The 25,940-nt window shown below is 35.4% G+C and overlaps 1 pseudogene; it reads right to left on the bottom strand.

Moving 5' to 3' along the window:
* Positions 1-4,889: 4,889 nt before the first annotated feature.
* LOC142505578 (uncharacterized) lies at positions 4,890-17,950 on the bottom strand (annotated as a pseudogene).
* Between the last annotated feature and the right edge of the window lie 7,990 nt (positions 17,951-25,940).

The following is a 25,940-nucleotide window of genomic DNA, read 5'->3' on the forward strand; positions in this document are numbered from 1 at the left end:
GAATGGAGTAGTGGAGCGGATAAATAGAACCTTGTTGGACAGAACAAGAGCTATGTTGAGGACTGCGGGTCTAGACAAGTCATTTTGGGCAGAAGCAGTCAAAACCGCTTGTTATATTATCAATCGTTCTCCTTCAGTGACGATTGATCTGAAGACTCCGATGGAGATGTGGACCGGGAAGCCGACAGATTATTCTCATTTGCATACATTTGGAAGTCCTGTGTACGTTCTGTACAATGAGCAAGAAAGATCAAAGTAGGATTCGAAATCCAGAAAATGTATCTTCTTGGGTTATGCTGATGGAGTAAAGGGGTTTCGCTTGTGGGATCCTACTGTTCACAAGCTTGTCATCAGCAGGGATATTATCTTCGAGGAAGATAAAGTAAAGGGAGACAAAGGCATATCGAATTCAGAAACTACTATTTTTCAGGTGGAAAATAAGATGGACGAAGGTCAAGTTTCTTATGAAGCAGTACCAGAGCACGAAGAACAAGAACATGTTGAGTCTGAAATTTCCAATGTGAGTCAGTCAACTCGAGACAGAAGACCACCAGGTTGGCTTTCAGATTATGTCACTGAAAGCAATATTGCATATTGTCTATTATCAGAGGATGGTGAGCCTTCGAGTTTCCACGAGGCTACTCAAAGCTCGGATGTATCCTTGTGGATGATAGCAATGCAAGAAGAATTGGAGGCATTAGACATGAATAAAACTTGGAATCTTGTTACACTACCACAAGGGAGAAAAGCCATTGGAAACAGTTGGGTCTATAAGATCAAGCGTGATGGCAATAACCAAGTGGAGCGGTATTGTGCTAGGTTGGTGGTAAAATGGTATGCTCAGAAAGAAGGCACTGACTTCAATGAGATATTTTCTCCTGTGGTTCGACTTACAACAGTCAGAGTAGTATTGACATTGTGTGCGGTGTTTGACCTACATCTAAAACAGTTAGATGTGAAAACGGCATTTCTTCATAGAGATCTTGAAGAAGAAATCTATATGCTCCAGCCAGAAGGTTTTGCGAAAAAAGGCAAAGAGAACTTGGTTTGCAGGTTGAACAAATCTCTGTACAGTCTCAAACAGGCGCAGAGGTATTGGTACAAGAGATTTGATTCCTATATCATGAGCCTTGGATACAACAGACCTTGCACATATTTCAAGAGGTTTGGTGATAATTATATTATTTTACTGTTGTATGTGGATGACATGTTTGTAGCTGGCCCCAACAAAGATCGGGTCCAAGGATTGAAGGCATAGTTGGCTAGGGAATTTGATATGAAGGACTTGGGACCAGCAAACAAGATTCTAGGGATGCAAGTTCACCGAGATAGAAGTAACAGAAAGATTTGGCTTTTGCAGAAAAATTATTTGAAGAAAGTCTTGCTACGCTTCAATATGCAAGATAGTAAGCCAATATCGACCCATCTTCCTGTTAACTTCATGTTATCCTCCGAGATGTGTCCTAGCAGTGAAGCGGAGAGGATGGAGATGTCTCGAGTACCATATGCATCAGCAGTGAGAAGTTTGATGTTCGCCATCATCTGTACAAGACCGGACATTTCTCAAGTAGTGGGAACAGTTAGTCGGTATATGGCGAATCCTTGACGAGAGCATTGGTTCACGTTATGCGGGAAGCAGTAGAAGAAAGAAGCGTGGATATGCAGAAGATCAATACAAAAGATAACATAGCTGATTTTCTGACCAAACCAGTGAACACTGATAAGTTTGAATGGTGTAGATCCTCAAGTGGTCTAGCAGAAACGTAAGCAGCAGGCAATGGCAAGATTGAAAGGATATGTGGAGATGTGTTTGGTTCTCAATCAAATCTCGAAGTGGGAGAAATGTCGGTAGCATTTATTGCATGTCAGCAAAATGCAATTGGATGGGAAAATGAATTGAATTGATCAAAAACGTGGGATGCAAGGTTGGCAGAAATTTCCACTGGCGGAAATTTGGTGGAAAGACGGAAGACGCGTTTTATACGAGTCTTCACACGGACAAGGGGCTCTATCAATAGAGCTCCCCCTTTCATTCTAAAATCATCCATTCTTCGAGTTTTCTCTCATCTTATAAGCATTTGAATGCTTAGTTCTATAATATTTGTGAGGTGTTTTGTGCTCCTGTATTAAGAGAGTGTGTGATTTCTTTGGAAACAAAGTGAGTAAGTTGTACATCACAAAATATTATAGTGAAATTCTTTTCATCTTGCCCGTGGTTTTTACCCTAATAATTTTTTGGAGTTTTTCACGTAAATCTCGGTGTCTAGTCTATTATTTATTTTTGGGTTTTATTATCTCAAATTCCGCACGTAGGACCAACATTAAAGATATCCGACGTTGTCTTGATAATTTGAGCCTCAAACATCATATCATCAAGGAACAAAGCCTTGCCAGCAAAGGAAACAATCCCGACACAAAAGAATCACCCATTCATTATATTGGAGTACCATTTTCTAGCACCCAAGACACGACAAAAGTTTAAAATCTTTAGTTTTGACGTTCGAAACTTTCCTTGGGAGTCATATGACTTAGCAAATATTTTTTATCAACAGTTGATAACATATTTATTAAAATACGCAAGTCCAATGTCGTTATGACTCTTAATTTTCATTAATTAAATTATCATATTAATTATATTATGTATTAATCAACTCTTGATAATGCATGATATATTTATACACAGATCTTTATATCTCCATATAAACTGTGTATATATATATTAATTCATCTATACATGCATATATATTATATGTATAGACATATATTTAAAATTAAATAATCATTTTTTTAATTTCCTTGATTAACTTATTACTTAATTAATTTTAGACCTTTCTAGAATATTTTATAAGAATTTTGTTCATATTAGTGGTCATTAGTAATAATATTATTATTTAGTTAATAAATTCCAATTTCACTAAATCTGACAATATTGTATCAAGGATACATATCTTGTTCATATAACGAATATTGAAAATTCGAATATCAAAATTTCTACTAATCCATTTTTTACAGCTGTCAGTTTTGTGAACTCTTTCATAAAAACAGATAGTTCCACTCTCCTTACTTAATTAGCAGTTAAGCTAACTTCCACTTGTTTCATCCTATGGAATCAACTTATAAACTCCATTATAAGTATTTTGTTTGATCTCCATCAAACTACAGTCGCCAAATTCAACTCCTCAAGCTTAGACTATTTCAACGGGAACACAAAATCCAATACTTGTGTAACTTTCAATGGTTCAGGGATACAACTTAGCTGTCGGTTCACATCTCAATGTGATTCAGAATAACATGTATTTTTATTCAACCATACCCTAATTAGCCTCATTCTTTTCATCAACACTTTGATCAAGAATGTCAAAACTCATTTCTGATTGCACTCATCGGATCATGGTAAGAGCGTCTAGTAGCATCACCCCATGAGCTCGTAGGTATCGCTGATAGTGCCTGTAAGAACCTTAATTAACGGTTAGCATACAGTACGATCCTTTTAACTCATATATCCCGATCGAACCTCCAACCATTGGTATATTGAGAGTTGTATATGAATTCGATAATGACGTAATAGATTTTTGAGTAACAATAATGACATAATATATGAAACTGGGGAAGAGTTATTCAGTGAATCATCAAATGATTATCCATCTGTATGAATAGACATCTCCATGCTCTTACCAATGAATAATAGTGTTTACATCACATATGTTAGTCTCAAGCTTGAGTGACTTTTATCCTAATTTTAGGCAGCTGATTCGACTATGAACCTGTTTAGAATATATGGTACGCTTCCTAATGAGTTTCATGATCTTACGTTGAAAGCCAGAGTTCATAGTACATATTATATATTCAAATACTTTATGCAGCTTGCATGAGTGTACAGATAAAGTAAATGTCATAATTAAATAAAATCGTAAAATATTATTAAAATAATTTTTTTTTTACATGATGTCCTATAAAACTCAATCCAAAAATTGGTTCGTTGGACAACAACTCTAACACATTATCCCATAACAAAGATCTAAAACAGGGCAGCAGCAACTCGAGGTGTTCAAGAATATGTACCAAGAAGATATGACCAACAACGAAAAATTAAGGCAGCTTGCAGCAACTGACGGCACAATAAGTATTTTTTGTTTTGTTTTTTGTTTTTTTTAATGAAATTATTTCCATTAAATTAACGTGTGAAAAGTGTTACAATGGCCCGTTGAAGAATCGGATGATGTTGTCTGAATCTCCTGCACTAGACTGACTGCACGCTGGTCCTTTTGAATAGCAAGAAAAATATTCACGCGCATAATATGTGAAATTCATGAGGTTTAAAAACTCCAGTAAAATTATCGGGTGCTTGAAATATATGTTGTCTCCAAAATTTTCAACGAAGAAATTTTGGCTTCCAGACTTTTAAAATTCACGCACTCAGTTCTGGATCTTAACTTAGCTCTTCGACAAAAAAAAAATTAAGAAAAATGATAGAACAAATCCTAGTTCAAATATTTATATCCATAAGCTTCCAACTTTCTACAATTTTCTTTTCCAGTCAACAATTTGTTATTTTGTTTATTAATGGCATGAAAGAAAAAACAAATGATAGTTCAAAAATGAGGGATTAAATGCTTATCATCGTATCCTTAATTACCAACAGATCATATCACATACGATGCATTTATTCCATACAAAAATCAGATAATAAAGTACTTTTAAAATAGTTAATTATTTTTTGAATTTAAATTGTAGGAAGGAGAATAAAATGTAATACATATAATTGATGATTAGAGAGAATTTTGAGATTTATAAAAAAAAAACAACAATCATACCAAAGTTAGTTGTTAAAAGAGATTTAATTTTATAAATAGTATAGATAAACAGGAAACGTATATTAGAAGTGTGAGTTGCACAAAAGTGAGATTGAATTAAAATACAATTAGTTAGAGTAATTATTGGATATCGATCCTCCTAGAGCGCCCTAGTGCTCAATCATGGATTTTTGAAAGCAACCATTTTAAGGGCTATTTTAACTAGCCTTAATATTTAAAAATTAGAAGCAACAATATTGGCTTGGATTCTAAAATGCAAACAAAATTTTTAGAGGATGTAGGGAAGAAGAGAAAGCAGCACAGGAAAGTAAGTGCGCCTACAGCAGAGATGACGATAAAGCCCGTGGCTTCCCCTTGCTAGAATTCAAGTATTGTGAAACAAATAGCACTCCCATCACAACAATAATACAACCCACGAGCGTGCTGAAGAATAGTGCACCCGGTTGCCTCGTCTGCACAAAACCATACACCCCGTTAGAAGTCACAACGATAATATCTGTCAGTCCGTCGTTTGAGAAGTCCTCGCACACTAAGGCATGTGTAGGAGGTGCAGGAAGATCCATGGTCGTTAATAAACTTCCTCCACGAGATAACACAACGGCTTCTTGATCTCCTGCGGCGAGAATCATTTCAGGATTGTCGTGCGTACGTAGAGGAAATGGCGTAAGTGTGGGAACCACATCAGAGTCCATCCCAGATGGAGATGGAAGCTTGGACCATGTGGCACCAGTCAACAGCTGCCAATTCCAGTCAGCATCATGTCCGTGCAATCCAGGAGAGTATGATGTCACCTGAAACATTAGTTGTCAAACAATTGACAAAGGAGAAACAGGAATGTTAAATATTTAACAGAAAATTTGTGACAGAAAACAATGGAAAACCATGATTTAAAACTATATCAACGAAGGACTTGGTATCGTTTGATTTCGAACCATCGCGTCAAAAATTCACCACTCGATTTTCAACCCATTTCTTGGAACCACCCAAAAACAAAAAGGTTGGTCCTGTTTCTTTCGGCATGCTAGAATGATGTTAGTATTGTAATTCTAGCTAACAAATTTAACTCTGACCACTTCAGAACTAAAACCATATCCATTCAAAATATCATATCTGAATCATATAACCCAACCCGGATAACCGAAAGTCCATTAATCCCTTAACCAACAAGATCAACACATTCATTTGCAACAAATAAAGATCCCAAATATTTTTACATCTGTTCAATCGCTAGGCCCCACTTTATTTTGTGAGAAGCAATCTGAAAATTTAGTCATGTAGGCAATCAACGAGAAATAGGAAAAGGTCACAAGCTGCACCAATAAATCGAAAAATACAAAATTTCTCGCAAATTTGTTGTGAAGATTTGCTAATTACAGAAGGCATGATGCAAACAGGAGAAACTTAAACAGCATACCTCTCCTCGGTTGGTAAGGAAGACAACATCACCATGGCTACCACTACGATGCCCACGACCATCATTTCTTGGGATGAGAATGGGTGTTGCCACATCTAATGAAGCAACATCTGAATTTCAACCAAAACTTCTAGAAAATTCTCCATGTTGGAATAAGTTGAAAGGCGTGTGATGGCATATAGAAGCATTAAAAAGCTGTTCTCGAACTGGCACACCTGATGTTGCAACAGCCCAACATGGACGAAGCACTTAAATTAGATCCACTTATAACAGACTGTTCAACACCATTTCCTCGCACGACCTATAGTGGAACATACACTTAAATCAGCATCAATCGTGAAAAGCAAACAATCAATTTGAACAAGAATTTCCTTTCAACTCTGGTTCAAAACTGCTTTCTGGATTAATTTTACCGATATGCTATAAGTATGAATAGCAGTTGCTAGGAGCCCAGAGCCAACTTAAGGTTGATTAAACTTGTTACGGATTTCCATTCAATGCAACTATGGTGCAAAACTGCATTCTGGTTTAATTTTACCAATCTGCAATAAGTATCACGAATAGCAGTTGGTAGCAGCTCAGAGCCAATTTTAGGTTGACTAAAACTTGTTAATGATTTGTGCCAAAGTGGGTGAATACACAAGACAGCCCAAGTAGTTCAAAACTACCCACGTTACAGTTTACACTCGAAGGATGCAGAGGGGGGATATGGCAATCTTTTGAATCACAAGAGTTGACTCAACAAATGCAGAACAAGTTCTTGACATCTTAATAAATTGCAACCACCAAAATAATTCTCGCACTTTAACAGATTAAGATAACAATTAAAAGAAACAATCGACGATATATATGTTGAAATAAAACTGTTATATTGAAATATGGAGTATGAAAGTATTTTCCTAGTGAAAAATTCTCTGTACAAGGTATAAATTTCACTTCACTCAAGCAATGCTAGTAGCAAGACTCTCAAAAGAATAACTGAATGCCTATCTCTTCCCTCTCCTCACATTTTATGCTTCCCTTTCCCTCTTCTTCCAAATGAACTGTAACTAATGAGGGCCTCCCTGACTTGGGCCTTGATCCTTCTCTTGTTAAATATTTAGGCCCAATTATAATTGGGTCCATAACATAAAACATCATTTTTATCTCATATTGCGACAAATTAATGAAGAAATGAAACATGAAAATTTGATTGTCCAAACTTCTTTCCCCCCTACCAAAACAAAAGTTAAAACAACATTTTTTTTCTTTTACAAGCATAACAAAAGAAAAGTAGAAAAATAAAAATGATCCCAGTAAATTTTGGATATGATTTCGGACTTCACTGATGTTTTTCTTTTGAATCCAAGCAAACACGATAATCAGGAGCTCTATGTAACCTAATATCTGCTAAATTAACAGAGTTAAATTCCCTGAAAAGAATGACTCACTGACAAGTGATGTAGTTAAGCGGCAGTTACACGTAGTGGCTCACCATTAATAAAAAGAGTAATGAGTCATAGTGACTGAGAAATATGGAAAGTAAGCCCAGCCTCCCTTTTTAAATACCACTGTCTCATCCTTAGTAAATCTACTTCCGTAACACCTTGGCATGAGAATCTTTGGTTTAAAAAGATATCTCCTTTCTTCCCAAACCAAAATGGTACAAAATATATGCACCAAAAAGAAAAATACGTATCTCGACAGGAATTATTTTCTATCACATGCATTTGACAGACAGAGCTGTAGCAAAGAACTACTCCAAGCAAAAAATAGTTCAACACAGCCTACAGATTGTTCACATTGATATCTGAAATAGTGATGTGTTACAGCAAATGGGCGCTTATAAAACATCTAAATGACATGGGGAAAAAAACTAAAAAGAGTGTAAATATAGTCACCTCTAACACAATAACATTTCAACCAAGTAATACTTCAGTTATCAAGTTCGAAAAAGGAAATTCATTCCAAACATGATAATTCATACTTCTGGGTGAGTGAAAATGTGAAAATGTCAAATGGATGTTGACAATATGGGAGAATTCTAGAGATCTGGGTTGTTAATAAAATACACTTGCTATAAATTTTACAGATTCCAGAGAGTGGATTATAAGCTCACGAAACCAACAATCATACATTACTTGTTGAAAAAGTATTCCTCTGGACAATGGCCCAACACAGACTGATATTGACATAACAAGCTAAACGAGACTATGTTAATTTCACAGCAGCCACAAGGGGGATACATATCACATATCATGTCCAGAAATATGATTTTTTTTTACTTCCGAGATTTCAAACAATCTCCCTCATTTCAAGAGTGGTCATGTCAAACCAACCCAATGGGTGTTGGCAAAATATGATGTTCTGCTATATGCTAATCAAAAGTCAGGTAGAATCTCGCAAAACCAAAAAAAAAAAGAGCAAAAAACACAAAAGAAGCCCCACACTCAAAAATTGCAACTCATTTTGCCGTGGTATACAACTGAAGATAACAATTGTGCTTTGGAATCAGATGGTCACCTTACATAGGGTGCGACCTGATGCCAAATGAATAACTTCAATTCCTTCCTTTTCATGAGCAACGATGACATTAGGAACCCACCATAGCTGAGTGTAATTTGTTATGGCAGGTATATATTGCGGAGTCTGGATAACAAAATAAAATCTGTAATAGTTCAATGATAACATTGCAACATATAGCAGTACAAATATGGGTTCCAATTCATCAAAGATGAATCCATAACATTACTGTAATAGGGCAAATATCGAATCCAAAACCAATCCTACTAGATTTAGCTTTAGCTTTAGCAAAAATTCAGAATCTTTAGCTTCAAACGTGCCTCTTCGTATTAAATTTATTAACATAGCATGAACCAACTAAGAGCAAATAGTTTCTGAATTAGAATTTCTCAGATTCATTCATGCCCAAGTATAAAATCAATTTAAAGATGATAGATAAATTATGCAACTTTCACATTATGGGATTTAAAGAATCATACAGAAAATTTTAAGTTCAAATAACTAAAGACCAGTGGATTATAAATGAATATTTTGGAATCTGAAAAGAGATATTGAGATCTACCTTTTTTGTCTTTGCTGATTTAGCAATGGTGACTGTCTTCTCAATCACACTTGCAACTTTTTTGGTCACATCCTTTCCAGGAGGATGCTTTTCTTCCGGCTTTTGAAAAGGGTAGTTGCTGATCTTTCCAGGTGATTTCTTCAGTGTTTTCCTTTTGTGGCGCCTGAAATGTGTCAGCTTCAGTAAAGTGTCTTCACGGCGATCCTGGTAAGAGGTCATTCCAGTAAATATCAGGATCACAATAGATATTCACAACCTATTTCATTGTAGGATCAGGACTAATACAAGACATACCCAATGGTGTGGCATGACTCCAAGAATAGATTCTCTGAATTCCCTGCACTCAAACTAAGGCTGAAATAATTCAATAAACTCATTTCTAAATATTGTAACTGGAGTTCAAAAAATTTAATCCTAACACAGTGAGAACAGCTTCATTTAAACCGCAATTTTGTGTTGTAGATGTAGCCCTTATAAATAGAATGCTAAGATATCATTTCTGGAGTAAAATTTTCGCTTCACTCAAGAGGTTAAAATTTTTTCCACCTATTCTGCTAAAAGGTCATACCACCTCAAACAGTATATCTGGGGAGATGTTAAAGTACGCGGACTCCTTGCATTGTTACAGTTTCAGAAAGCCTATGAATTCATTTCTTTAAGCCCATAGACAATATACAAACGACCCATTCATCACCAATTGCACAACTCTTTTCCCATCAACTTCTTTGGGTGTTATTCAACCCCAGCTAAGCAATCTTTTCCATGAATGGATGATCAAAATGAAGTGGGAAATATGATTACAAAGGAAATATTCGAGTGAATTATCATCTCTCTCCTGTAATAATCCACTTCAACAGCGCATAGGTATACCTCTCCAGGTTGACGGCTATTCAATGCATGAAAATCAAGCTTGTAATTGTGCTGTGGAATCAACATTGAGGCATCCGATGACTGAGCATCAATATTCTGCAGATTCGTCCAAAAGTTGAAATAAGAGAAAGAAACCCAACTCAAAATGAGAAAAGCAGATGGAAAAAACATGATGTTGTTTATTTTATTAAAACAGTTTTGATACATGCCAGATAAAGTAAATGAATTCCTACCCACTTTTCCATAAATATTAGAGTTCTTTGACAACGACATCATCTCAAATCATTATCAAATTGTGGTTGGGAAAAGTGTTTTTACTAGAAGTTATATAAGCTTTCAAGTATTCGAGAATCTTGTTCAGTGTACTTTTTCCTCTTCAAAGAATCCATAACGTACAGGGATTCGGTAGATAAATTCCCTCTGTTGTCAAGTCATGTCCTTTGAGTTCAACATCAATAATATTAATTAAGCAAGATTGATGAGTTCTGAGACACACTATGGGAACTTAGCATTACCATGGTTAGACTGTCAAAATTATTTAAATGCTTCCAGTTGACAATTATTAACAAGATGAATATTTGAATAAGGTTTAAGTGAATTAGTCTAACTGATATGAATCTGGCCGGGCATGGTATTCAAAGAATTGGGAGAAGGTTCGAGGAAACAAGGTTCGAGGAAACATTGCATGAACTAATGAGCAACTGAGGAGAGCTTGCAAACAAGATTTCAAGCCTCGTGATGCATGGAAATGAGCTTGAAGGCCATAAAGATCATCATGCTAGTGTTAAATGAACTTCAGAGCCAAACGACTCGCGCCCAGGCGGAACAAAATTACTGCCCGAGCGCAACACGTGCGTCCAGAAAAAAATAAATCGCCGAACACTTCCCGCTCGGGCGGGAATTATCTGGCCGGGCATGGCGTTCAAAGGATTGGAATGAGGTTCAATGAAGCACTGCATGGAATCATTAGCAATCGAGAAGAGCTTGCAAGCAAGATTCCAAGCCTCATGATGCATGAATATGAGCTTTGGAGCCATCGGATCTTTATACGAGTGGGCATTGAAGAAGAAGGCCGAACGCCTTACACTTGCGTCCAAGAAAGCCGAATGCCTCGCGCCCGGGCAGATATAAATTCCCGCCCAAGCGCGCCCCTTGAAAATAAAAGCCGAAGACTCTCCGCCTGGGCGCACAAAAGTTACCGCCCGAGCGCGCCGCCTGCGAAGAAAAATCCTAGTTTCCTAATTTAGTGTTTTAATTAGTTTGGTAACTAGATTTTCATATTTTTCTGATTTTGTGATAATATATGGACGAAAATTTATCATTGTAAACAGATTATCTTTGATTTTAATCATATTTGTGAGTTTTTCTCTCAATTTCAAAGCGTGGCTTTGTATACACCTTTGTGTGTTTCTCAAATCAAACTTATCAAAGTTTAATACTTTATGGCGTTTGTCAATTGTTCTTCACTCGGATTGTCAAAGACGAGTTCTTTGAAGGTTCGCTTGAATTTCGATTGTTATCTCGTTAATATTTGTTGCTAAATTCTTCGTAATTTAGATGTGAATATTACACACTTACTTGTTCAAAAAGATCGGGACAACACAACAGTTTCTTTATTTCATCTAATCGAGGGCGTGACTCCGTTTTTGAGCACGTTTGCTTTTCGTGGTTTGAAGGATCGCATCATTTGGTATCAGAGCTTTTGGTTCCCTTTGATTCAAGTAAAATTATCCTTTTTTTTATTTTCAGATCTGTATTTACCCTCGTTTGTTATCAGATCTGTTTTATCCGATCGTTCTTAGTCTTCGTGAATCTGTGATTCTCGAAATTTGGTGCATTTTTTTCCTTTCCCCTTGAATTTTCGAGTTTCAAGTACAGGAAAAAAAAAGTAGTACAAAAACTCGAAAATTTTGCTACAAATTTTTGTTGGTTATTTTGTTCTATTATCTTGTGGGAGCCATATTCAAGTGCCTCTCACAATAAAAAAAAAATATTATTGTGCTATTATTTGGCATTGTATCTTGTTCTCTTATGTGAATCATAATCAAGTGACTCTCACAGTAAAAAAAAAAAATTATTTCAAATTTCTCGTTTTACGCAGTCCGTGAAAGTCAGTTTGCAAGTGTCGTGAAGTTTGAACTTGTGGGTTTGATGCACACAAGCTACAAAGCCTGAAATTGTACCCTACGAGAGAACTCTCCAAATTGAGTGAAATACTTGAGTGTGATTGTTTATTTCTTGGAGTGACGTGCGAGGTTTTGTAGTTAGGACAAAAAAAAAGGAGGAGAAAAAAAAAGGGAGAGTCGAGTGAATTTTATTGGAGTGACCAGTGAGGATTCGTGGTGAGGAAACTTTATTCTTTATTGTTTTATACTAACCTTTTATTGCAGGTATAATGATTGACGATAGTCAATTTCAATTAATGTTAGGAGGGTTGGATAGAATGTGAAAGAAGGAGTTTAAGCATCTACGAAAAAAATATACGAGGTGTGAAGAAGAGGAGACATCTAATAGACGAGGTAGTGGAGTTGAAAAAAGTAGAGCATTGCATTTGCATCATGATGATGATAGGCGATGTGCAGAGAATAGAGGACTGGGCAGAAAAGGTGAACGTGTTGTGCATAGGGAGTCTTTGACATCCACTTTGCGGGGGAGCTTGGGAGAGAAAATCAGTGGTAGGCCAAAGAAGGAGTCGAGACGTGAAACTACAAGATATGAATATCAAGGTACATTTAAAAATTCAAATTCTAGTACTTGTGATATTATATGTATTTGGTGTCTAGAGTTTGGACATGATATTAACCAATGTCCAAATGAGGAGGTGAATATACTGGATTCTAGAGTTGAATGTGAATCTAAGGATGCAATCGAATGTGGAGTTGCAGTGAGCATTGATGTTGAACCTAAAGTGGAGGTTGAGAGAATTGAGGAGGTTGGTACTCCACTGATTTCTGACTTGAGCATAGAATGTTGTGCTGTGGAGGGTGAATCCTTAGATGGTGAATTTTCTTCTAATGTGTGTGCTATGGAGGAGAAAGAAGAAAGTAGTAATAATTTGTTGCACGCATGTTATGATTCATCATGTACCTTTCTTGATCAACCTATTTCAATTGTAATTACTGATGATCAACTGCAATTTAATTGTGAGAGTGAAAAGGAATTTAAAATGGCCGAAAGAATGAGTGATCAAAAGAGTGAGATGGCCATGAAAAGAAAAAAATATGAAAAAAATGAGATGAAAGAAAAAGAGGCCAAAGAAAAAGAAAAGAAAAATGAATTAAAGGCCCAAAAGAGTAAAAAGAGTGAGTATGAGAGTTATTTACTTTTGTATAAACCCCTTAAAGTACCTTTGTACAAAGAGGTTTATTATTACTGTGATGATATAGCCGGTTCAATCCCGAGCATTGTTACTTTGTCTTTGCAGGGTCATGCAGATGTCATGATGAGGAGGAAAGCAAGAACTGATGGTGGAGAAAGGCCATGTGTTGATCAACATGATGTTGGAAGTAATCAAGGTGAGGTAAGGTTAGTTGCCAACGCAACAACCATGAGGTATGACTTCCGTCCTTATCTTAATTATTTGGTGTATCGTTTGTTTTCAAGAGATTGGAGAACGTGTTGCCAATGTGGTGGTTAAGGGGTCCGATGTAAATTCACCTTTATTCCTTGATTGTTATGAATTTAAGTCCATGGATGAATTGCATGTACCTACTATGAATTTTGATGTCTCATTATTTACTAAGTTGATGGGGTTTGCTTGCTACAATGGTTTATGTACATTAGACTTAGATTTTTGTGATGAGATGAGATATTGCATTGATAGTACATGGGACGTGTCCTATTTCCATGATTTATATTTGATTGGTGATGGTTGTGAAGATTACATGGATAGTACATTTAGTGTGTTCTATTTGCATGATTTATATTGGTTTGATGATGGTTTTGAGAGGTGCAAGGATGAACATGATTATCTCTTTGTTCATGATGGATACACGTTTAAAGAGAATAAGTTTTTCAACCTATACCCAATGCATGAGTTGTTGATTGATATTGAGGTGCATGACATTTGTTTGATTGGTAGCCGTGAAGTAACTAGAGCCATTGATAGGATGCATGAATTTTTACTATGGTTGCATATGAGAAGGTATATTGGGTGGAATTGTGAAATATGCATTGCACATAAGAATTTTTATGAGCATAATGAATACAATTTTAAAGAGAATAAATTCTTCATTGTATGTTCATTACATGAGTTATGTGCTAATGAAGCATATTGTGGAGGTTTAATTGCTGATAAAATGCATGATTATATGTGTTGGTTGCATATGAAACGACATGTTGAGTGTCGTTGTGATACATGCATTGCATACGGGAGAATGACATGCCGAGTGTATTCATATGTCGTGCATCAGTTATATCTTATTCCTAGTGAGCTATGGTCGTACGCGTGTATGGATTTCATTTTTCTGTTAACTAGGTCTAAGAAGGGGAGAAATCTGATTTTTGTGATACTTAATGATATCTTGTTGTTATTATTTGGTGTCATTTGTTATTTGGTATGCGGTGAAGTTGACGAGTTTATAGGAAAGACAACGGTGATGTTGGAGTTTCCAGTGCTGATGGAGCGAGCTAACATTAGCACCTACAAACTTAAATTGAAAGGTAAGCATGTTGATAATTTAATTCTTTTTATTACTAACGTGTTTCATTTTTGCGTAGGTAGACAAGATTTGAGGACAAATCTTTTTGAAGAAGGGGAGTATGATATGAATCTGGCCGGGCATGGCGTTCAAATGATTGGAATGAGGTTCAAGGAAGCACTGCATGGAATCATTAGCAATCGAGAAGAGCTTGCAAGCAAGATTCCAAGCCTCATGATGCATGAATATGAGCTTTGGAGCCATCGGATCTTTGTGCGAGTGGGCATTGAAGAAGAAGGCCGAACGCCTCGCGCATGGGCGGATATAAATTCCCGCCCGAGCGCAACACTTGCGTCCAAGAAAGCCGAATGCCTCGCGCCCGGGCAGATATAAATTCCCGCCCGAGCGCGCCCCTTGAAAATAAAAGCCGAAGACTCTCCGCCCGGGCGCACAAAAGATACCGCCCGAGCGCGCCGCCTGCGAAGAAAAATCCTAGTTTCCTAATTTAGTGTTTTAATTAGTTTGGTAACTAGATTTTCATATCTTTCTGATTTTGTGATAATTTATGGACGAAAATTTATCATGGTAAACAGATTATCTTTGATTCTAATCATATTTGTGAGTTTTTCTCTCAATTTCAAAGCGTGGCTTTGTATACACCTTTGTGTGTTTCTCAAATCAAACTTATCAAAGTTTAATACTTTGTGGCGTTTGTCAATTGTTCCTCACTCGGATTGTCAAAGACGAGTTCTTTGAAGGTTCGCTTGAATTTCGATTGTTATCTCGTTAACATTTGTTGCTAAATTCTTCGTAATTTAGAGGTGAATATTACACACTTACTTGTTCAAAAAGATCGGGACAACACAACCGTTTCTTTATTTCATCGAATCGAGGGCGTGACTCCGTTTTTGAACACGTTTGCTTTTCGTGGTTTGAAGGATCGCATCACTAACCATTTCGAGTCCTCTTTTAAATTTCATCCTGTCCATACCTCCTTATTTTCTTCTAAGCTTGAGTACGCACTTCACAATCAAACATTTTACTTCATTATTAATTAGAAACCACAAGTTATTAAGTTACACTTTCCAAGAATAGACACAGCTCAATCAGCTGGATGAGTCTCCAACTAATCATAACCAAGAGATACACTTTGCATAGTTTTCGGTCATAAGTTCTCTATTAACACCAAAATACACATGATTTTGCCAAAATTGTTCAAGATACACAAAAAAAAAAAAAAAAAAATCGCATGGGGCAGATTAACAAACCATGGCTACAGTCTACTAACTCATAAAAATTAACTGGAAAAAAAATTAGATCATCGCCATACATATAAAAAAACACTGCAAAAATCTCGACACTGAATGATGTATTTCAGACCTCAGGTTTTCTCAATCTTTGGGAGGGAGTAAAATGAGAAAGAGACACAAACAAGGCGATCGTTGTTTCACACAAACTGCTAACAGATTTCTTAGCATAAGATTTTGACGTCTTAGTGATTCTTGAGCAACCGAAAAAAGAATTCCATATTTTCTGTCTTTAAAAAGTAAAAAGAGATCCATACATAGAAGAAACCAAACTCGTATAAGAACTAATACCTCGAACTTTCTGTTCCACCGTAGTTCACCACTTCGACCGGCAAATGCATAAACAGCAAAGTGTCGCAAATCTACATTTCCTGCATTTTCAGATTCCTGAAAGGAAGAAAAATAGCCAACATGAGCATTATTTTAACTCTTGTTTCTGAGCTTGTAATTAGCAAATGAAACCTGGGAACAAGGATGTAAAAAATGATACATTGGAAGTCCATCATGAATCCAAGAAAAAGGAAAACACTTATATCATAAAAGGGAAAAAACTGAAGAAAGAAAGCAACATCCACAGAAAAATGTAGAACGAAGAGGGGTGCTGCTGTTATAGAACGAAGAGGGGTGCTGCTGTTATAAATGTAGAACGAAGAGGGGTGCATCTCCATTCTCCCACCAACAATCACCAAGCCAGAATCTCCATGCTTCAATGTATAATTACTAACCGAGATAGCTATCTCCCTGTGATGAGCATTGTGAGGAAAATCTTTCTGCAAGCAGAAAGAGAATCAGTAAATAAGAGGAAACTAACCCTTAGTTAACAAAAATAAGAGTAGCATAAATATGGAGACAAATTGCTAGACCACACAAATATGAATTACCATGCTAAAATATAGAACTCATACCTGCAGATTCATTTCCCACAGTTTCGTTAGGTTGTGGTCGAAGCACATCACAGACCAGCTTGATGTAACAACAACTAGCACCTGCTTTCGCAGTTCCCTTTTATTATAATTTCTGTCTACAACTCCAGCAGCCATTGCTACTACACGTCTCCCGGTGGCTATTCGGGTTTTGTCAGGCAGGAGAGAAACCTCTGCTAGTAAACGTGCTTCGCTAAAACCTTCACCCACCCGTCTTGGACGAGGTTGCAAAATCTATTTACATCACAAACCCATAGTCAGAATTTTCAGCTAAGGCAGATGACAGAACAAAATGAAATCAATACGATACACACACACACACACACACACACATATATATATATATAGTGTAACACGGCACCTGGATTTTTGCATCGTGGGTAGGCACAAGAACCTCTTTTTTGCCATCTCCGTTCAAATCGGTAACTATAGGCGGCGGAAGACGCTCAGCCTCATACTTGATCGGATAATCATCGGATAGGTGGAACCACGCTTCACTGAAAGATAAATCACCCTCGTGCTAAAACAAACAAAAACAACATCAAACATTGCCATAAGAAAAGGAACTAAAAATACAAAAATTGGGGGAAAAAGAAAAGGGTTTTTGGTGTATACCTGGAGCGAGAAGAAAATGGCGAAAGCTGAGAGCATCAGAATTGCCAAGTCTCGTTTCCTCATACTTAGTTTTCTTGCAGATTGAATGAGAATTTGTGAGAGCTTTCTATAATTGTGGCGATCGAAGCATTAGCTGAAAACGATCAATACAATTATTGAGGTTCAACACTTTTTCTCTGAGGTTTATTTTCAACCAAAATCGTAGGCTCGAGATTTTGATTCCTCTTTCTCGATACACACTGCCTGTGGATACTTATTCCAATATTTAATCTAATAAACTTTCAAAAATATTTTTTAGTGTTTCATGGGAAGTGTATCAAGCGTACGCAGTTTTTGTTCCGGATATATTAAATTATTATTATTTAGTAACTTTTTTAGACGAGGAGAAGATATTTTTCAAAATATAAATTTGATTATATGTTCGAGATTTATATTTTATAGAATTTATTTTAATATCTTGGAATATTTGAAACAAAGGGATCTAATTAATGTTAGACATCATGAGTAACAAAAATATATCAGAATCATAAGGTAAATTTATGATTCAAAATAATATGCTACTAGAAATAATCTTGAATTCCTCTAAACTCTCTGAAGACCTTAAAGAAATTCAAAAGACGATATAAAACTGTAGCAATCAACTATACTATGTATCACGTAAAATTGAAGAAATCCTTGAAAGATAAGAAGAAATCCTTGGGACAATAAAGGATATCCAAATAAAAATCCAAATTCTAGAACAACAACTAAGTTTTAGTAATAAAATTACGAGAGGAATGTTACCACTATCTTTTAGCACTGAAAAGACTCTAATTAGCAGGCTACCTCCTCATTGACCACCAAGGGAGGAAAGTGTGGGATCATAAGACACAAACATGAAAAAAAACCCAAACAGACTTCCAAATTGGTGGAGAATCATACCCAGCAGGAACACGATCAAGGAGAAATCAAATTCTCTTGCACCAAGCAACCTATGGGAAGAATGTTTTAAAACCAATATATCTTTACGTAATTATTCTTAATCTTGATGTACTGAACTTTAAAAATAGAGAAGATCTCATAAATGATCGGACATCAAGTATGAGAATAGCAGCATGAATACTTGATCTCAACAAAGAATGATTCATTAAACTTAATGATTCTGATGGGATCAGTCAAAATCGTCTGGGACATGAATTTGGCAGAAACCAATGGAGTCAGTCCTAGCCAGAGAATCTTTTAGCGAGATAGCCGGAAAAATGACTACCCTATTCAAAGCACAATTTATAAGTGTAGACTATTTTAACAATCAAGACACAGAGAAAAAAAAGAAATATACTCAAACTCTTTATAGTCTCGAATTACATAACATCTGTTTGGTGAATGAATATATTACATTCAAAAAAAATATAGTAATGCAATATTTCTTTGCCAAAATGTCAAGTCCCTTGAGAAAAATATTAATAAGGGAATATATCTCTAACAATCTAGATACTCTAGCCAGACGAGCCTCTTTTCCTAAAGGAAAGTTGGCTGAATGGTGTCATATGACAGAATAACAAAATAATTAAAAACGATCAAGGGTATTAATAAACGTGGTCATTTATGTTGTAAGGAAAATGATCTTCCTACAATCATTGCAAGTAAGTCACAAAGGCTAAAAAAAAGGGTTTTAGATCTCACCCTTATATCAGAAGTAGAAGAAATGTAGGAAGTTCTTGGAAAACAATAACAATATGATCTAGACAGAAAGCAAGATCTTAAAATCTAGGGAAAGAAGTGTAGCATCAAGAATTATGATGTAATCCCAAGCATCAAACTCATCTCAAGCTTAAGACGAACACCAACAAAGAAAACTTTGAGAAGAACTCACATCAGAGCTAATAAAAATTTTAAATGTTGTAATTGCTGGACATGTGGAGCAAAAGGTCATATTTCAACTAATTGTCCAGAAAATTATAGAAAGGGATAAAGCGCTATGAATCAACTCCAGATATTGAAGAAGCGGTTTATTACCAAGATTTTGTTCAAGTATACCAGTTTGAGGATATTTCTTCATATGAGAGTATTTGTGGAGGAGAAGAAGTCTTGAATCAAGAAGAATCCGATGGAAAAAAATCAGAATCTGACTGAAGATGGAGTATTTTTGAAACGTCGTTTACCTTTTTCACTTTAAAATCCTACTATTTTTTTTTATAAACTTCGAACCATTCAATTAAAAATCATCCAACATTTCAAAATCCTAAATGCATAAAAATTCATAATTGTCAACCACCGAACTCATACGTCAACGTTTTAAAAATAATCCAAAATTGAACTTCAAAATCAAACATAAATATCTAAATAGAAAATCCTCAAAATCTTTTCGTAAACTTTAACTATTAAATAAGTAAATCTGAAAAATCAATGTCCCTGGAAGTGTATTGCCGGACTCGATCCACTCAACCGTCAGCGTCTCCTTCAATCTCATCCTCACCCGCAACCATCCAAACCTAGTGAGTCTAATGACTCAGCACATTCTAACCATGAGTAACATATATACATAAACATGCATAAAATCATACTTTTATTTAAAATAGCTAGCATAAATTTGTAATCATAAATCGTAAAGCTTTCCATCATCGTATATCATTTTTGGATGAAGTTTTTATCCTTGAAAGTGGCTAGCTGTAATCGTATCATCATGTGGTCGACTAATAAGTCTTAGCTCACCATTGCGCATGGGGACGGGCACTAGGCCTCGTTGTAAGTGGAAATACGATCGTCGAACTCCCTCTAGGCCTTCTCCCGTAAACGGGCTCCCTCTGAGCCTTCTCCCTCACGATATTCTTAATCATATCATGTTCGTCACAGTCAATTCACATCCTTCAAAATATTTTTTCTTTCCTTTTATTCATAAAATATCGTGTCCTTCAAAACTCGTAAAATATAATTTTTTCAGGAAAAATCGTACAACTTTAGCATATATCGTAAAATACCATCACTGTCAAGCCTTTCGTACTACCCGTGACGCAAAATGACCATTTTACCCCTAGATTCCAAAATTATCGATTTTGATTTTCTCTTACTTTTATTGACTCGAGCCTATCCCATAGTATCATGTAAGCTTAAATTTGACTTATAATTTGACGTAAACCCGAGCCTTTCGATTTAATAACTTAATGATTAATCCATGAAGCGTTTTTAACCCGAATAAATTCAAAACTTAATATTTTCTTCCCAAATTTTAAACATAAACTTTCATCCCTAAACTTAACATGAAACCTAAAAATACACCCATAAACATTTCTTAGATGTGAAATTAAGCTCCTCGACTAATTTTCTAATTCGTTTTAAAAATTAACCATATGTCCGGGTTTTAACCCTTATTGACTCAAAATATAACCAAAATTTACCAAATTTAAACCATAGCTTATTAACATCTTACTAACCCTTTTCCATCCCAAATCAAGCCAATTAAAACCTTTGAACAAGCTTAGAACCATGCTGGAAAATTCTGCTCATTTTCGAAAACCCTAGCTTACAAAAACCCTCAATCCCTTCAACCTTAGCCCATGACCGACCCAACCAGCCCCTAGCTGACCATCCTAGGACCATGACTGAACCCTAGAGTCCCTGCTGGACCAAGCATAAAGAGCCTAGAACCTCCAGCCCTAAGTTGCGCCCCTGTTTGCCTTAAACAACCCAAAACGACGTGCAACATTTATCCTCTCTTTCCAGCCCTTGCACAGCCCATCTAGGACCATGACTAGAATCCTTAGGACCCTTGAACACATCTCAAACATCAGCTAGCAGTCTCCCTCACCTAGGACCAGAAACGCAAACCCCAGCCCCATTTGATCCCAATTTTCGTTCAACATCTTGCCTTACATGTACAACCCTTAACCGTGGCCCTTAACCACTCTAAAACATACTGAAATTCATCACTTCTCATAGCTCTATAATGACAGCCCCTTTATGCATCATAATCATGAGTATGAAAGCATGAAAATCCAAGTTTTAACTTGTACAAGCCATAAAAACGAAAATAAAATGAGGGTTTCATATTATTCATGCAAACATGATTAAACACACATAATATGGTTTGAATGGTGCAAAAAGAAAGTTTAGAAACGTGCTTTTGTGTTTAAAAGGCTTGAAATACGAATATCGAATCGGTGGAAGTCGGTGACAAATGGAGGACGATTTCTACCCTTTTCTACACCTTTTTCTTGTCAAAACCGCACCGAAAACCCATCTTGGAATGCAAGAGAGTCGGATGATAGTTGTTGGAAGGAATAACGAGGAAGAGGATCGAAGAACGAAGAAGGCAAAAAAAAAAAAATTCCTTGCAAGCTTCCCTAGATTTGGCCGATGGTTTCCTTGCTTTCAATTCCCATAACACTAGTGTGTGTGTTTCGGTGTGTGTGTGTGAGTAGGAGTTAGGGCTTTTTTAAAAAAAAAAAACAAAAAGGCTTTATTAATCAATTTAATTAATGGCCTTAATCAATCTTAGTTTTTAATTAATAAATTAGGTTCATTAAGATTAATATGATTATATCTATTTCCAAAAAAAAATCTCTTATAAAATACATAATTTCGGTTCTCCCACTAATTAATTTAAATTTGATCTTAAAATTGGGAAAATTTTTAAATTATTTAAAATAAATATTTTTTTAACTAAAAAAAATTTTGCTTTTAAATCTTTAACACCTTAATTGTCTCTGATCCTCCATCCCCAGCCAACCACCGATATTCGCCTGAAAATCTTTAAACTATGCAATCAAGAAAAATTACATAATTAATCATTTAGTCACTCAAAATATATCATTTATGTATCCAAAATTATTTAATTAAAATATTTTAGCAATTTAATAATGAAACACCCACTACTTTTAAATTTTGAAATGTTACTATTTTTTTTTTTGAAACTTGCATACCTCAACATTTCCAAAAATCCAAAAATAATTTAACATTTAAAATTTCAAGTGCATAATAATCCCTAAATAATCAATTAACAAAAATCATACGCCAACCATTAACATGATCAAAACTGACATCAAAATAAAGAATAAAAATCTCTAAATAAATCATTCTCAAAATCTTTATTTCAAAACTTCAACTATCAAGTTACTGCGGAAAATAAAGTCCCCAGGAGTGTACTGTCGATCTCGATCCACTCAAGCGTCAACGTCTCCCTCAATCTCATCCTCACCTACAATATTCAAATTTAGCGAGTCTAATGACTCAGTACGTTCTGAACATTAGTAGCAAATAATACATATGCATGCACATGCATTAAAATCATGCTTTTATATAAAATAAGCTAACGTAACTTTGTAAGCATAAATTTGTAAACATGCGTATGTGTGGTGTGAATTTCAGCTGGATGGTGTCCAAGGATCCCTAGAAGTCTTCTTTTATAATTTTCAAAAATTGCATGTTAAAGGTTTAAGGTTTTGAGGCTTTTTGTTTAGGGATAATCGGGACTTTTAATCTTAGGTGAATTATCCCAATAATGCCTATTTAATTGTAAAATAAAAGTTTACAAAATTTATTTTTCAAAAATAATAATTTTTGGGCTTTTAAAAATACCTCGTTTGACCAAAATCGACTTATCGAATAAAATCGAGCTCGCCTCGTAAAATAATTTGGGCTCCAACTTGTTTAGAAAGTTTTAATCACATTTGATCATATTAGTAAACCTTAAAAAATATTTATCGAAAATATTTTATCTTGATCGTCTCCGATCTCCTTTCCCTAGCCTATTATCGAATATTCGGATAAAATCTTAAATTCTCATGATATCATGCAATTAGACCTTCAATCATATAATTACATCAAATAAGCATTTAAAATTAATTAAATAAAACAATTAAGTAATTTAAATCATTTGCATGCATGTAGTTTACGTGGGTTGATTTTTGGAGATTAAAAATAAATTTCATGCATGCGGTCTATGTGGACTGATTTTCGGACTTAACAGTTTTGCCACAAAACACAAAAGATTTGTTAGTTTCTTTAGCTAGACAACTATATATCACAACATGGTCCAAAAAATCGTGAGATAAAACCCAAGCCTACAAAGATATCAAGGATTATCAGCAGGACGTGAAAAATTTCTTAAAAAATCTTGGCTTAAGAAACGAAATGCATCATCTAAGCGATAAAATATCTAGAAGAAAAATTACAATGCTCATAGAACTTACGGGAAATCAAATGAAGATTAAATTAATTCATTTTGAAGAAATAAAAGAAAAATTACAGAAACTCAAGCCAGAAGTAGGACGAATCATGTCATGAATTCATATTGTTGTAGTCTAGTTCATGATAAAAGCTACATTTAAAGAATAAATAGATTCACCCATTGATATTGCTATATGTGATAAAAGAATGGATAATCTTAAAAATTCGATATTGGGAATTATTTCAGGAAATCTCTGTGCAGGGAAAATTGTAGGAGTAATTTACCAAAGAATTGTTTACAATCTGGCAAATCAAGTTTTTATACGGAGCTTTGCTGTTATATCAAAACTTCAAAGAAAAAGGCTAATGAAATAAGGTAATAGACCGTACTCTGTTACATATCAAATTTTATACGCTCTCTCAAATGCACATCATTCACAATTATTTATTAGAAATAAGTTTACAGAAATTCCAGAGATATTCAAAAAAGTGGCTCAAGCAATTCATCCTTAAAGAATCAAGTTTCCTTTAATAAAGGAAACAGATATCCAAATCAAAGTCAAACCGATTCTGCAAAGAAGTCAAAATCGTAGACTAGAACCAAAGAGATTATCTTTGCAGGGAGATATGATCACAAGTCACAGGTGGGGAAAAAAACATGTAGAAGAAATTCAACCGATAACAAAAAACTTTTAAACAATAGGAAACTTAGATGTTCATAAGGATGGAGGGTAGTATTCAATACTACAAGACAAAAAAATCAATTTTCTTGTAATATCATATATACTATTTGGAACACTCTATGATACGGAATTACCAATGAATGATAAATATCGGTGAATTGGAAGTTCATATTAAATGAATTATTGGAAATGAACCAGATCAATTGGTTCTTGGACTAAAGTTTCTCGATGAACACAAATCTTGAAAACGATTAAAAAATGGGATGAAATTTATGGCATAAAATCAAATGTGAAAAATCTAATGGCGACAAGTCAATTCTCAATATACGTCCCAGTAGGATGTTATAAGAACTAAATAAGACATACCACTTTGCTGCTTATATAGATTCAGGAGCTGGAATCTGTACAGAAAAACGAGGAGTCTTTCTGTTGGAACTTTTCAAGTTTGCAATCTTGATTTTGATGTTAACAAAACTTGTTAATTTGTGTTACCAATAATCTACCTTAGTGTGCAGAAGCTAGGATCAGTCACGAGCTGTTTACATCACAAACTGAATACTCAACTGATCACACAAATTGAATCAGTCTAACCGTTACGTCGATTGAGCAGTCCAGCTGATTGTCCAGTTGATAGATGGTTCAGCAGGAGAACCTCAGAAGCCTAGTCAGTCAAAGGAGTGTTCAACTGATGAAAAAACCCAGCCAATCAGTTCAACTGAACGAGAGTGAAATCAGTTCAACTAACGAGTCAACTGATTTCACCAGCCCAACTGAAGATCAGTTCAGAGCATTAGTCAGAATCTTTCAATTGTAGATGAAGACAAACTCTTTCAGTGGATTCCAGCACTACGTGAAGGTACAAAGCCATTTTCTAATCAAAGGACAATAATGGACGTTGCATCAGAGCATTAAAGACAAAATGTTTCAGAAGGGCAATCGGAAAGTCGAGACACAAAGTCCAAGAAATGAATTCAAGATGCAACAGATACAATAAATAAGTCTCACTGTACATTCAGTTTTCCCGCCTATATAAAGAAAAGATCAGTGAAGACTCAATAACAAGAACATAAAATGAAGAACGATATACAGAGAAAAATCTTCAATGAAAACAAGAGAGAAAAGAAAGGGCACGCACATTGCACATCAGCTTTCAGAAGCAATCAGCCCAGAGGGATATTTTAACGTGTTATCTGCTTAGTTTACAAGCTTATTTCCCTCAGTGTGTGAGAACATCCTTGTTCAATTCTCACACACAAACACTCTCAACCACTCAAATATAGTCTTGCACAAAGACGTTAAACTTGTGTATGTAGTCTTTGACACATAGATGTTAAAAAGTGTTGGCTAGAAGGTGCTGCCTTCAGTCGTAGCTAGGAGTTTAGTTTAGGCAGTAGTGTAAGTCCTAGCTGAGTGGGTTTGTACAAAGTGTTGTATAAATCAAAGTTTTATATTGGATCCTACCCGAG

The sequence above is a fragment of the Primulina tabacum genome, chromosome 10 (assembly GCF_025594145.1).
Source record: "Primulina tabacum isolate GXHZ01 chromosome 10, ASM2559414v2, whole genome shotgun sequence".
Taxonomy (NCBI): domain Eukaryota; kingdom Viridiplantae; phylum Streptophyta; class Magnoliopsida; order Lamiales; family Gesneriaceae; genus Primulina; species Primulina tabacum.